The sequence below is a fragment of the Salvelinus fontinalis genome, chromosome 28 (genome assembly GCF_029448725.1).
Source record: "Salvelinus fontinalis isolate EN_2023a chromosome 28, ASM2944872v1, whole genome shotgun sequence".
NCBI classification, from domain to species: domain Eukaryota; kingdom Metazoa; phylum Chordata; class Actinopteri; order Salmoniformes; family Salmonidae; genus Salvelinus; species Salvelinus fontinalis.
This window is the reverse complement of record NC_074692.1, coordinates 15,282,974-15,298,082: the sequence shown is the minus strand read 5'-3', so window position 1 is coordinate 15,298,082 and position 15,109 is coordinate 15,282,974. Positions and strand designations below refer to the sequence as shown.

The 15,109-nt window shown below is 42.4% G+C and overlaps 1 protein-coding gene across 9 annotated transcripts in view; it reads left to right on the top strand.

Annotated features, from left to right (window-relative positions):
* The first annotated feature begins 4,162 nt into the window (after positions 1-4,162).
* Positions 4,163-15,109, top strand: part of LOC129826246 (GTPase-activating protein and VPS9 domain-containing protein 1-like) — a 40,611-nt gene continuing 29,664 nt past the window's right edge. For all 9 annotated transcript variants that reach the window (XM_055886768.1, XM_055886771.1, XM_055886767.1 and 6 more), the window contains exon 1: positions 4,163-4,334. The gene's annotated coding sequence lies outside the window, so the exon portion shown is untranslated. The remainder of the gene's footprint in view (positions 4,335-15,109) is intronic.

The window sequence follows — 15,109 nt, the reverse complement described above, 5'->3', positions numbered from 1 at the left end:
CAACTTTATCCTGTACCAGCACGGTGGTGTAAAACAAACTGTCATTCTGAGTAATTCTCATTGTGTTCTGAAAAATTACTGTGTTGTTCTTGGGTACTGACTCACAAAAATAAGAATAAACAGATTGGATATCATCATCAGTGGAGGAAAAATTAGACTGCCCCACATTGCCCTCCTCAGAATGGAGGCTTTCTAGTTGTCCAGACCTGCCAGTCTGTCCACATCCAGGGCTCTTTCGATTCCCAGTCTCACTACAGTCAAAGCTCATGTGGCCAGGAGAGAAGCACTTCACACAGCTGGTGCATCTGAGTGAGCTTTGGTCCAGTGATTAGTGCTTCCACAGACAGCGCACTCACGCTCACGTTTGGGGAACTGTTTACGGGGCCCTCTGTTCACAGACTGAGTATTGCTGAGAAGAGCCTTCTCTAACATACTCAAAACATTCTCTAATGTCCCACCCTCAGATACAGATGGGGCCTGTTCTGGTTCACGGCCACATCGAGAAAAAGATGACACATTAGGTCTGCTCACAGGATCCATTTCCTCCTGGGGGGAGTCAAAGACAGCAGCCACCTGCTGTGAAAGTTGTGTTCTACATGGTTTACGCTCCCTTAACAGTTCATCCAAACGATCCTGTACCTCACTGGCTGTCCAGTCACGAAGGGATTTGCATTTGAACACTTGGGCCAACTCTTTATCAGGACAGTTGCGTACAAACATGACTGCCAACTCTGAGCACTGATTGTGCAAGGTTCTACCCTCACTTACAAGGTACTGTTCAGCTGCCTCTGCAGCTTTGTTAAGCCTAATCCAGAAATCTAGTGGACCCTCATTAGCATATGAGTTAATTGATTAGAAATCAGCTAATAGCATACCTGAGCAGACAGTATCCCCAAAGTGTTGCTTGAGAACACTGAACACTGCCTTAACATCTGTGACAACAGGGTTGTTACGCATCCAGACTTTGGTCACATTCCGTGCCCTCCCCATGAGCCTAGACATCAACTCCCCAACATTCTCAGACCCAGTGTAACCCCTTTTCTCTAGGTAGACTCCCATTAGCTCCTCCCACTCCAAGACAGAGTACTCATCTGAGCCATCACCCCTAAAGAAAGGTGGAACACTACCAGAGTCTCTGGGTTCGCGCCCAGGCTCTGTCGCAGCCGGCCGCGACCGGGAGGTCCGTGGGGCGACGCACAATTGGCATAGCGTCGTCCGGGGTAGGGAGGGTTTGGCCGGTAGGGATATCCTTGTCTCATTGCGCTCCAGCGACTCCTGTGGCGGGCCGGGCGCAGTGCGCGCCAACCAAGGGGGCCAGGTACACGGTGTTTCCTCCGACACATTGGTGCGGCTGGCTTCCGGGTTGGAGGCGCACTGTGTTAAGAAGCAGTACGGCTGGTTGGGTTGTGCTTCGGAGGACGCATGGCTTTCGAACTTCGTCTCTCCCGAGCACGTACGGGAGTTGTAGCGATGAGACAAGGTAGTAATTACTAGCGATTGGATACCACGAAAAATTGGGGAGAAAATGGGATAAAAATTTAAAAAAAAAGAAGAAAAAAAAAGAAAGGTGGAACACTAACATCTGACTTCACGACCAGATTCAGCTTGGACGCATCAAGAAAAGTTGACTCACATTGCTCAGGCAGGGAAAACTGCTGGGGTTGGTGAGGGGAATGAGCAGGAGAAAGACTTGGAAGCCCCAGGCTACAGTAAACTCACTCTGATAGATTCTCATATCTCTGAACCAATCTGCTTAATAAGGTCACTAAGCTGACTCGGAGGTGTCCCATTATTACTGAGGACTGGGGATGATGGTACATCAAGAGACATAGGTGGGATAGCCTGGTCAGGTGGAGTAAACAGCCTACCCCTCCCAGTGCTTGTATACTCAGGACTAGCAAACACTCTACTCCCAGGAGCTGACTGTACAAATGGTGTAAATGCAAGGACATCCCTCCATCTACCCACACTAAAATCCCCAGCATAACTCATTTTATGGACTTGAGAGTCTTCCATGGCTGGAACAGCACACCATACAATACAATACAAGTAAAATGATACAGAACATAATTCGGACAAAATAAAAGACATACCTGCACACGAAGAGACAACACACATTATGTTGACCCTTGGCGCAGTCCTAGCTCTCAGGCACCTGCGCAAGCACATGGACACTCACTCAAACACTGTCCCAAGTACTCACAAGTTACAATAGATACCCTAGTTAGCGAGCTTTGTGAAATTTGTTAACATAAATATTTATATTATCCACATTGTAACAAACTTATTGTAGCATAACAGTACATTGTGTAACATTATGGCGGTTTTATATTAAACAATTTCGGAGCCAAGGACAACATACCTTGCTAGCTGAAGGTCAGGCAAAAGAGAACAATAAGGGTGTACGGAAAAACAGATAACCCACGATGGGCCAAACCAAAATATACAAAACCTTTACAATCACATGTATGTACAATATTGATATGAAAAAGTGTTTGTAAACCAAAGAAAAGCATTAGCTATGCAGCTGTAATTAAATTCTTATTATTATTATCAAATTATTAACATCCCCTCTTGACCTGGCCTATTTGAATTGGTCCTTGTGTGCAATTTGGTGCATAATCTAGGGGAACAACATCACACTGCTACACATGCAGAGCCCTGTATTCAGCTATTTCAAGTCTCTTAAGTAAACCATACAGAGCACTAAAACAATGATCATACAATGTGATCAATTGACAAACGTATTTAGTCTTTCCCCTTTTTGTTGGTCTTACAAGCTACGTCAGTGTCTTTTGTTGATGGTCTCCATGTGTTGTTCCATTTTGACCAATTTATGCACAAGTAGATGGGAAGCCTGTAGTTATTCACACTTCTATCAGATAGCCCTGAAGGACATTCAGATGATTCCAAGATTGATGAGCAACTGGCACATCCTTTTCTAACTAATGCATAGACAGACTGTAAATCAAATTAGCCATGGCACATCCTCTGCACTGGAATCTAGATATCCGGAAGGACTACAGCCCATTATACAGACATAGACAATACAGATAGTCATTTAAATGGTTAATCAATATTCAATTGCCATTTTGATAGTGCCTCGTAAATTGCCAACAGACACTATCCCATCACGATAGCACACCACCCTGGAATATGCAGGTAAATGTGAGAAACCAGCACTACTTCTGCTGGTCTTAAAACAGACATCTCAATATTCTTATGTAAGACAGTTTTCATCTTTGTTTTTCTTTACAAATGGAGATGGATGGCGAGAAAAACCTGGAGACAAGTCATTTTGAAGAGTGTATAAATTCATGGAACTTGATCGCCACCTATTGATGAACTTTAGACATTGCTAGTGGCAAATCAGGAATGTCAAATTACTGTATTTCATATTATTCAAAAACCTAGTTTGTAGTTTATAGCATACAAATCTGACCTGCATTTGTAAAAATAGTATGTTTTCTTTGTTCAGGTAGTCTGCCTAGTTTGAACAGTAGGGATGCCTCTCCTGATGTACTGGCCTGTCTCCTGGTAGCGCCTCCATGCTCTGGACACTACGCTGACAGACACAGCAAACCTTTTAGCTACAGCTCGCTTTGATGTGCCATCCTGGATGAACTGCACTACCTGAGCCACTTGTGTGGGTTGTAGACTCCGTCTCATGCTACCACTAGAGTGAGAGCACCGCCAGCATTCAAAAGTGACCAAAACATCAGCCAGGAAGCATAGGAACTGAGAAGTGGTCCGTGGTCACCACCTGCAGAATCACTCCTTTTTTGGGGGTGTCTTGCTAATTGCCTAAAATTTCCACCTTTTGTCTATTCCATTTGCACAACAGCATGTGAAATTTATTGTCAATCAGTGTTGCTTCCTAAGTGGACAGTTTGATTTCACAGAAGTGTGATTGACTTGGAGTTACATTGTGTTGTTTAAGTATTCCCTTTATTTTTTTGAGCAGTGTATATTTTTTTAAACTTTACCGTAAATGTGTACAGTAAGTAAGAAAAACATAGTTTAGCATCCTGAAGTCCACTACAGACGACATTTATAAACAAGCTCTTACTAAATGTAAAAACAGAAAACTCACCAAACTATTCGAGGTTGAGATATTTACTAAAATCTCTGTGACCCAGCGCGCATGCGGGTAGAGCGCGCCTACTCGTGATGACAGCAGATGACAGCTGACTGAGCTAGCGCTCTGACGAAAAGGGGAGATCAGGAACGGTCTGGAATAGACATATCTAGCGATTTAACTGGTCAGACACTGACATTATTTCACGGTTATAGGGATTCCATAAAGAACTGGTATACTATCAACAACTTGTTTGGTAAGTCATGGAATTCGTGTTATAACTAACGTGTTAGCTAGTTCTGTTTTCATCGCTGGCCTTCTGCTAACGTTAGCTAGCTACTTCTTGGATGTCCTTCGTGATTGAACGCTGTTTTCTTCCACAACTGGCCAGCCTGGCCTACCCGGGCAACATTGACATATCCCTATAAAGGTATCCCACCGTAGCTCGATGTTTGGCTAGTAACAGTGCTGCAACATTTCAAGTTGGCTAGGTCACTAGCTAACGTTACTTAACCAACTAGCTAGTAAGCTAGTTAACGGTTACCGTTGTTGATAGCTAGCTAAGTACAGTAATGTTAGCTATGCTCTCTGTGATAACTAGTTAACTATTTTGATTGTAAACTAGTACCTAGGCACCTAGCTAACTACGCTATAGCGACCTGTTAGTGTTAACGTTAGCTAGTTAACGTTAGTTAGATAATTAGGTAGTTGGCTAGATAGTTAACCAATGCGCCTCTAATAGCAAGCTTTCTAACTAGCTAGATTACTAGCATTTCACTGTTAACGTATGCCAGTATGATGAAAGGAAGCCAGCTAACTGTTTATAACAGAGGCCGACGGTGACACATTATCTAGTATTAGTAACTAACGTTAGTTAGCTAACTAGCTAGTTAAACTAACAATTCCGCAAGATGTCGACTGTGTTGCAAAAGTGAACAAGACAAGGCTGGGGCCCTAAAAATTACTAGATGGGCAAGTTGTCTTGGTTGCTTGAATAATTAACTAGCTAGCGAACGGCGGTCGCCTCTCCTTACCCACCTGATCCCCTACATTAGGTGTAGAATTGAGCCCCACCCAGTGCAGGGGCCGTGACTATCCATGACTAGTGTAGTATGATGAACCATAAAGAACTTCAGACGTGTTTGTGTATCAAGCAGGGCTCAAAGGTTTTCAAAACAGAATGGTCACAATAATTTATGTTGATTTAAGGAATGCACTTGACCTTTTGATTAGGCTAATTGTTAGAGCCAAAACATGAATACATCTCAATCACACAAATGAAGAGTGTGCTCCTAGCTTTTTATTTATTTTTTTATTCTTGAGTTATAGTGATCTACCAGACATTGGATATCATTCAGGTTCCCATGAATCTCAACTGACTTTGCGCCTGGAGTACTAGTAGTGTTGTTCCGAGGCAAGGTAGAAGTCTTTGTTTTGGCAAGGTCAGGAGTAAGGATGTTGAACGCTCCAGAGCAGAGGATCAGGATGTCTCATTCAGTGTCGGAGTGCACTGTCAGGCTTTGTCTTCCTGACAGGCAACATTTGGCCTACATTTAGCAAAATAAGATTTTGAGCATACATCTCTGTGAAGGTGTTGATTTTAGGCATACAGAATTTCTCCTTTCCTTATATTTGGAAGCTACCCATTTGCTCCCACCTCTGAACTTAAAGCCTTTGTAGATATTGCATGCTAGCACTGCTTTGACCTACAGAATGCCCCCCTTTTGGGTATGGTTGTGTAAGAGGAAGCGTTTACTCATTTGTAATCCCTGGGATCTGATAGCCTAACCCAAGGTTGTAGGCATTGATGATATCACTAGGGTTATTTTTCCGGTATTTTAAAAATGTTTCAACCCTGAGAATAAATCCTTTTTCTCCCGAGTAACACAGTATTTCCCGCCAAAACCAGAAGTGTCATTCAAGAGCATTATAAAGCATATAAATATGCCTAAGTCTGGATTTAAATAGAGCTTTGATTGAACATTAAAGCTTGATGCTACCTGAGCCCGATGAGCCATACATTAAACACATTTTATGAGCCCTTACATTAGACATTTAATGATCCCAAGCCCCCAAAAGTCAAAATGATTGTGCCGTTATCCAATACATATGTGATATAGGCTACTGTACATTACGCATGACAGAAAAACATACAAGTCCATAGATGTCGACAAACCATATCTGTATGGACCTCACTTTCTGGACGGGGGCATTGTCATACTGAAACAGCAAAGGGCCTTCCCCAAATTGTTGCCACAAAGTTGGAAGCACAGACTCGTCTAGAATGTTCTATTCTGTAGCGTTTAGATTTCCTTTCACTGGAAGTAAGGGGTCTAGCCCGAACCATGAAAAACAACCCCAAACCGTTATTCCTCCTCCACCAAATTTTACAGTTGGCACTATGCATTGGGGCAGGTAGCGTTTTCCTGGCATCCGCCAAAACCAGATTCATCTGTCGGACTGCCAGATGGTGAAACGTGATTCATCACTACAGAGAATTCGTTTCCATTGCTCCAGAGTCCAATAGCGACAAGCTTTACACCACTCCAGCCGATGCTTGGCATTGCACATGGTGATCTTAGGCTTGTGTGGCTGCTCGGCAAAGGAAACCCATTTCATGAAGCTCCCGACGAACAGTTATTTTGCTTACGTTGCTTCCAGATCCAGTTTGGAACTCTGTAGTGAGTGTTGCAACCAAGACAGACAATTTTTATGCGCTACGCACTTCAGCACCTATTCTGTGAGCTTGTGTGGCCTACCACTTTGCGGCTGAGCTGTTGTTGCTCCTAGACGTTTCCACTTCACAATAACAACACTTAGTTGACCGGGGCAGCTCTAACAGGGCAGAAATTCGATGAACTAACTTGTTGGAATGGTGGAATCCTATGACGGTGCCACGTTGGAAGTCACTGCGCTCTTCAGTAAGGCCATTCTTCTAGAGGTCGACCAATTTAGGATTTTTCAACACCGATACCGATTTATTGAATGACCAAAAAAAGCCGATACCGATTAATCTGCAAATTTGTATCTATATATATATATATTTGTAATAATGACAATTACAACAATACTGAATAAACACTTAACTTAATATAATACATAAAATCGTTTGTCTCAAATAAATAATGAAACATGTTCAATTTGGTTTAAATAATGCAAAAACAGTGTTGGAGAAAGTAAAAGTGCAATTTATGCCATGTAAAAAAGCTAACGTTTAAATTCCTTGTTCAGAACATGAGAACATATGAAATCTGGTGGTTCCTTTTTAACATGAGTCTTCAATATTCCCAGTTAAGAAGTTTTAGGTTGTAGTTATTATAGGAATTTATAAGACTATTTCTCTCTACCATTTGTATTTCATATACCTTTGACTTTTGGATGTTCTTATAGGCACAATAGTATTGCCAGCCTAATCTCAGGAGTTGATAGGCTTGAAGTCATAAACAGCGCTGTGCTTCAAGCATTGCCAAGTGCTGCTGGCAAACGCAGGAAAGTTCTGTTTGAATGAATGCTAACGAGCCTGCTGCTGCCTACCACCGCTCAGACAGACTGCTCTATCAAATCATAGACTTAATTATAATAAACACACAGAAATACGAGCCTTAGGTCATTAATATGGTCAAATCCGGAAACTATCATTTCGAAAACAAAACATTTATTCTTTCAGTGAACGGGTGGCAAACCTAAGTTAAAAAAAGAAAATGCTGTTACATTGCACAACCTTCAATGTTATGTCATGATTATGTACAATTCTGGCAAATTAGTTTGCAACGAGCCAGGCGGCCCAAACTGCTACATATACCCTGACTCTGCGTGCAATGAACGCAAGAGAAGTGACACAATTTCCCCCTAGTTAATATTGCCTGCTAACATGAACTTATTTTAGCTAAATATGCAAGTTTAAAAATATATACTTCTGTGTATTGATTTTAAGAAAGGCATTGATGTTTATGGTCAGGTACATTCATGCAACGATTGTGCTTTTGCTAAATCATCACCCGTTTGGCGAAGTAGGCTGGGATTCGATGATAAATTAATAGGCACTGCATTGATTATATGCAATGCAGGACAAGCTAGTTAACCTAGTAATATCATCAACCATGTGTAGTTAACTAGTGATTATGTGAAGATTGATTGTTTTTTATAAGATAAGTTTAACGCGATAAGTTTAACGCTATCTAGCAACTTACCGTGGCTCCTTGCTGCACTCGCGTAACAGGTGGTCAGCCTGCCACGCAGTTTCCTCGGGGAATGCAATGTAATCGGCGTCCAAAAATGCAGATGATCTATTATGAAAACTTGGAATCGGCCCTATTAATCAGTCAACCTCTACACTCTACTGACAATATTTGTCTCTGGAGATTGAATGGCTGTGTGCTCGATTGAATACACCTGTCAGCAACTTGTTTGGCTGAAATAGCCAAATCCACTTATTTGAAGGAGTGTCCACATACTTTTGTATATGCGTTACAGTGTAGTGTATGTGGCAGGTCTTTAAAAAAACACAAAATAACTTGTTCCTACACAGTAGTTGTAGGACAGGCTTAGGGTAGGTCTACTAGATGTGACAAACAATGTCTGTGGGGAACTCACGCATGAAAGAGACAAGGGTCTCTTATTCACATTTTTATTGTGCTGTCCAACACTCACTATTGCTGAGCTTCGGTGATGTAGCCTAGTGAATAATTTCTCAGATCCTCGTTCTGACTGAAGTACTTTAGGCTGTTTATTACCACCACCACTACCTCACTTTCAGCTACCCTGCTTACCCTGGTTTCAGTTTCATATTTGTATTTTCCTAATTATCTAAGACCAAATATCTGACAATCTTATGTTGTCAATTGGATGTGGTGGGGCTGGATTGCTGGAATAGGTTGGGTATAGTTTTGCCATGTCTCTTTGTGGTGTGTGAGCTCCTTCTGAGAGGTGATGGTTGGGAGGTGCAGTGTGCACCCCATACCATTGCACACAGGAGCTGGTAAAATGTCTGCAGTCCAACGGAAGAAGGCCTGATGAATTTCAAAGGGACACAGCCCTTGAAGCTGCTGTTGGGCTAGGCAACTGGAGTCGTTAACCTGCTCATGCAAACAGTCTTATTTGATCTCATGTTGAGGGGAAGTGAAAAGGGGACTTTGTGTTCGAGTTTCGAGTGCCTTTAGAAAGTGATTCCTTTCTGTGTGTCTATAAAAAGCACTTTGTTCTGTTGGCTTGTATTGCATGTTCAACTGAGGGAATGTTTGGGCTGTGTTCCAAACACCTCCATAAATGTGCTGTGTGGTGAGCTGCATCATTGGTTGAGGTGCTTTTCAGTTTTCTTTTCCAGATGGTTTGCTTCACAATGATTCCTTGTTCTGAGCCAAAGCATCATGTATGTAATGTTGGGAGGGATGGCTTTGGACTGAATTCTATTTCTAGCCTACCTACCGCTAACTACCGTCATTCTCTCGCACACCCCCGCCAGTGCCTTTTCACACCACCTACAGTGGTTTTTCTTCTGCTTTTGAGTTCCCCGTCCTTTTCCATTACTTACTCATTAGGTAGGTCTACTCAACAAATCTTCAACACGGAAACTGCTTTACCCGTACCAGGCCACAGGTCCTACAGTACCACCTGTGTGTTGGCCCTAGGCCTATACCCTTTACTTCCACACAGGACTGTGACAAATGTAGTCTACTCTTTCAAGAGCCTACGGCACAAGCGTATTCTCATGGACTGGTACACTATGTTGGTCATTAATCGATTGATTAGCCTTAAGTAAGTGTTTGACAGATTTTTATTTATTTACCCGAGATCCCCCAGTGTTTTCATGGTTCCAGAAAACTTCACAGTGGCCAGTCCATCATTGGATTTAGCCTACTAAAGGAACACAGAGACTTTGTGTATAACCCATGATTAACCTTATCTGGCATGACATGGTTAATAAAACGCTTCTAAGCCTCATCAAAATATTTATGCCTCAAACCACATACGTTTAATAGTATCAAGCCTTTGTAGTTGTGTGCACGCTCTGAGGCAGGGTTCTCTGGGCTGTTTTCACAGGCCTCCCAGCCTCACAATCTTGTCTGTTTTCCTTGGTAGCAGCCATCCACAAAGAACCTTGTGTCAAAGAATGCTCTAGGAAATCAATTAAATTTCATGCATTCTGTCTGGTTTGTGTGTGAAGGAAAGGGAGACTAATATGATTTGCATATACTCTCGTGCTGTGAATAGTGCTACCAGATGCTTGTGTGAGCGAGAGTAGGGGCTTGCTATTGTTTAAAAGCCCCCCCCCCCCCCCCCCCCCCACTGTCAATCTTAGCCAATAGAACTAGTGTTTCTGCCTTCTCTTGACTACTGACAGTCTACTTCCTCTGTCAGTGTGTGAGCTAGGATTCTGCCAACATGGCCTTTCCTGCTCTTCCTCAGGATTGCACTCTGAGAAATAAAAATGATCCATTGTCCTCACTTGTAAATCTACTCCAAACTGCCCTGCATGTACAGTTGAAGTCATAAGTTTACATACATCTTAGCCCAATACATTTAAACTCAGTTTTTCACAGTTCCTGACATTTAATCCTAGTAAAAATTCCCTGTTTTAGGTCAGTTAGGATCACCACTTTATTTTAAGAATGTGAAATGTCAGAATAATAGTAGAGTGATTTATTTCAGCTTTTATTTCTTTCATCACATTCCAAGTGGGTCAGAAGTTTACATACACTCAATTAGTATTTGGTAGCATTGCCTTTAAATTGTTTAACTTGGGTCAAAAGTTTCAGGTAGCCTTCCACAAGCTTCCCACAATAAGTTGGGTGAATTTTGGCCCATTCCTCCTGAAAGAGCTGGTATAACTGAGTCAGGTTTCTAGGCCTCCTTGCTCACACACACCTTTTCAGTTCTGCCCACAAATGTTCTAGGCTTTGTGATGGCCATTCCAATACCCTGACTTTGTTGTCCTTAAGCCATTTTGCCATAACTTTGCTTGGGTTCATTGTTCATTTGCAAAACCCATTTGCGACCAAGGTTTAACTTCCTGACTGATGTCTTAAGATGTTGTTTCAATATATCCACATAATTTTCCTACCTCATGAAGCCATCTATTTTGTGAAGTGCACCAGTCCCTCCTGCAGCAAAGCACCCCCACAACATGATGCTGCCACCCCCGTGAATCACGGTTGGATGGTGTACTTCGGCTTGCAAGCCTCCCCATTTTCCCTCCAAATATAACGATGGTCATTATGGCCGAACAGTTCTGTTTTTGTTTCATCAAACCAGAGGACATTTCTCCAAAAAGTACGATCTTTGTCCCAATGTGCAGTTGCAAACTAGTTTGGCTTTTTTATGGCGGTTTTGGAGCAGTGGCTTCTTCCTTGCTGTGCGGCCTTTCAGGTTATGTCGATATAGGACTCGTTTTACTGTGGATATAGGTAATTTTGTACCCGTTTCCTCCAGCATCTTCGCAAGGTCCTTTGCTGCTGTTCTTGGATTGATTTGCACTTTTTTGCACAAGTACGTTCATTTCTAGGAGACAGAGCGCCTCTCCTTCTTGAGCGGTATGAAGTCTGCGTGGTCCCATGGTCTTTATACTAGAGGGCGGCATGACCGATTTTAAAATATATAAATAATAAAATTAGGGCCGATGTCAAGTTTCCATAACAATCGGTAATCTTGCATTTTTGGATGCTGATTACGGCTGGTTACATTGCAATCCACGAGGAGACTACATGGCAGGCTGACCTCCTGTTACGCGAGTGCAGCAAGGAGCCAAGGTAAGTTGCTAGCTAGCATTAAATTTATCTTATACAAAACAGTCAATCTTAACATAATCACTAGTTAACCTCTACCGCTTCTCTCTCCCGGATCCGGGATCCTCCTCATCAAAAAAGCTGACTAGCATAGCCTAGCCTAACGCGACAGGCATATCATATAATATAATTTCATGAAATCACAAGTCCAATACAGCAAATGAAAGATAAACATCTTGTGAATCCAGCCATCATTTCCGATTTTTTTAAATGTTTTACAGCGAAAACACAATATACACTGCTCAAAAAAATAAAGGGAACACTTAAATAACACATTCTAGATCTGAATGAATTAAATATTCTTATTAAATACTTTTTTCTTTACATAGTTGAATGTGCTGACAACAAAATCACACAAATTATCAATGGAAATCAAATTTATCAACTCATGGAGGTCTGGATTTGGAGTCACGCTCAAAATTAAAGTGGAAAACCACACTACAGTCTGATCCAACTTTGATGTAATGTCCTTAAAACAAGTCAAAATGAGTCTCAGTAGTGTGTGTGGCCTCCACGTGCCTGTATGACCTCCCTACAACGCCTGTGCATGCTCCTGATGATGTGGCGGATGGTCTCCTGAGGGTTCTCCTCCCAGACCTGGACTAAAGCATCCGCCAACTCCTGGACAGTCTGTGGTGCAACGTGGCGTTGGTGGATGGAGCGAGACATGATGTCCCAGATGTGCTCAATTGGTTTCAGGTCTGGGGAACGGAAGGGCCAGTCCATAGCATCAATGCCTTCCTTTTGCAGGAACTGCTGACACACTCCAGCCACATGAGGTCTAGCATTGTCTTGCATTAGGAGGAACCCAGAGCCAACCGCACCAGCATATGGTCTCACAAGGGGTCTAAGGATCTCATCTCGGTACCTAATGGCAGTCAGGCTACCTCTGGCGAGCACATGGAGGGCTGTGCGGCCTCACAAAGAAATGCCACCCCACACCATGACTGACCCACCGCCAAACCGGTCATGCTGGAGGATGTTGCAGGCAGCAGAACGTTCTCCACGGCGTCTCCAGACTCTGTCACGTCTGTCACGTGCTCAGTGTGAACCTGCTTTCATCTGTGAAGAGCCCAGGGCGCCAGTGGAGAATTGGCCAATCTTGGTGTTCTCTGGCAAATGCCAAACGTCATGCACGGTGTTGGGCTGTAAGCACAACCCCCACCTGTGGACGTCGGGCCCTCATACCACCCTCATGGAGTCTGTTTCTGACCGTTTGAGCAGACACATGCACATTTGTGGCCTGCTGGAGGTCATTTTGCAGGGCTCTGGCAGTGCTCCTCCTGATCCTCCTGCTCAAAGGCGGAGGTAGCGGTCCTGCTGCTGGGTTGTTGCCCTCCTACGGCCTCCTCCACGTCTCCTGATGTACTGGCCTGTCTCCTGGTAGTGCCTCCATGCTCTGGACACTACGCTGACAGACACAGCAAACCTTCTTGCCACAGCTCGTATTGATGTGCCATCCTGGATGAGCTGCACTACCTGAGCCACTTGTGTGGGTTGTAGACACCGTCTCATGCTACCACTAGAGTGAGAGCACCGCCAGCATTTAAAAGTGACCAAAACATCAGCCAGGAAGCATAGGAACTGAGAAGTGGTCTGTGGTCACCACCTGCAGAACCACTCCTTTATTGGGGGTGTCTTGCTAATTGCCTATAATTTCCACCTGTTGTCTATTCCATTTGCACAATAGCATGTGAAATTGTCAATATTGTAAATCAGTGTTGCTTCCTAAGTGGACAGTTTGATTTCACAGAAGTGTGATTTGACTTGGAGTTACATTGTGTTGTTTAAGTGTTCCCTTTATTTTTTTGAGCAGTGTATATTTATATTAGCTCACCACAATAGCCAAACACACAACGCCATGTTTCCACCGCAAGGTAGCTTTCACAAAACCCACAAATAGAGATAAAATTAATCACTAACCTTGAAACACTTCATCAGATGACAGTCTTATAACATCATGTTATACAATACATTTATGTTTTTTTCGAAAATGTGCATATTTAGAGGTACAAATCCTGGTTTTACATTGTGAAAACGTAGCCATGATGCACCAAATTGTCCGGAGATATTTTGGACAGTCACGTAATCTAACCAAAGAACTCATCATAAACTTTACTAAAAAATACATGTTGTACAGCAAATGAAAGATACACTGGTTCTTAATGCAACTGCTGTGTTAGATTTAAAAAAATAACTTTAGTACAACATACAGCATGCAATATTGTGAGACAGCGCTCACCAATTCTCCGCCTTGTTGGAGCCAACACAAAGCACAAAAATATGAAATAACATCATAAATATTCTCTTACTTTTGATGATCTTCCATCAGAATGTTGTGCAAGGAGTCCTAGTTCCAGAATAAATCGTTGTTTTGTTTTAGAATGTCCATTTCTTCTGTCGAATTAGCAACTTTGACTAGCCATGTGGAGGGCACATGTCCAAGAAATCTTTGCGCCTGGAACGAAAAATTCCAATAGTCCCAATAAACGTCTAATAAACTGGTCAAACTCGGTTGAAAATCCTACTTTATGATGTTTTTCTCATATGTATCCAATAAAATCAGAGCCGGAGCATTTTGTCGTGTATACCTAACGCTTTTCAGAAGACAATGTGAGGTTCCCTGGTGCGCAGTTGAATACTGACAAAAGAGCGGACCTGTCACTCCAAAAGCTCTTTCGGTCTCACATCAAGCTAGACACCCCATTCAACATTCTACTGCCTGTTGACATCTAGTGGAAGGCGTATGAAGTGCATACAGATCCATATATATAAGCCAGTTGAATAGGCAGGCCCTGACACAGAGCCCCATTTTCAGAATTTGGAAGTTTGCTGCCAAATGAGTTCTGTTTTACTCACAGATATAATTCAAACAGTTTTAGAAACTTGAGTGTTTTCTATCCAATAGTAATAATAATATGCATATTGTATGATCTAAAACAGAGTACAAGGCCGTTTAATTTGGGCACGATTTTTCCCCAAAGTGAAAATAGCGCCCCCCTATTAAGAAGATAACTACACATGGTTGATGATATTACTAGTTTAACTAGCTTGTCCTGCGTTACAAATAATCAATGCGGTAAATTATCATCGAATCACAGCCTACTTCGCCAAACGGGTGGTGATTTAACATGCATTTGCGAAAAAGCACTGTCGTTGCACCAATGTACCTAACCATAAACATCAATGCCTTTCTTAAAATCAATACATAAGTATATATATTTTTAAACCTGCATATTTAGTTAAAAGA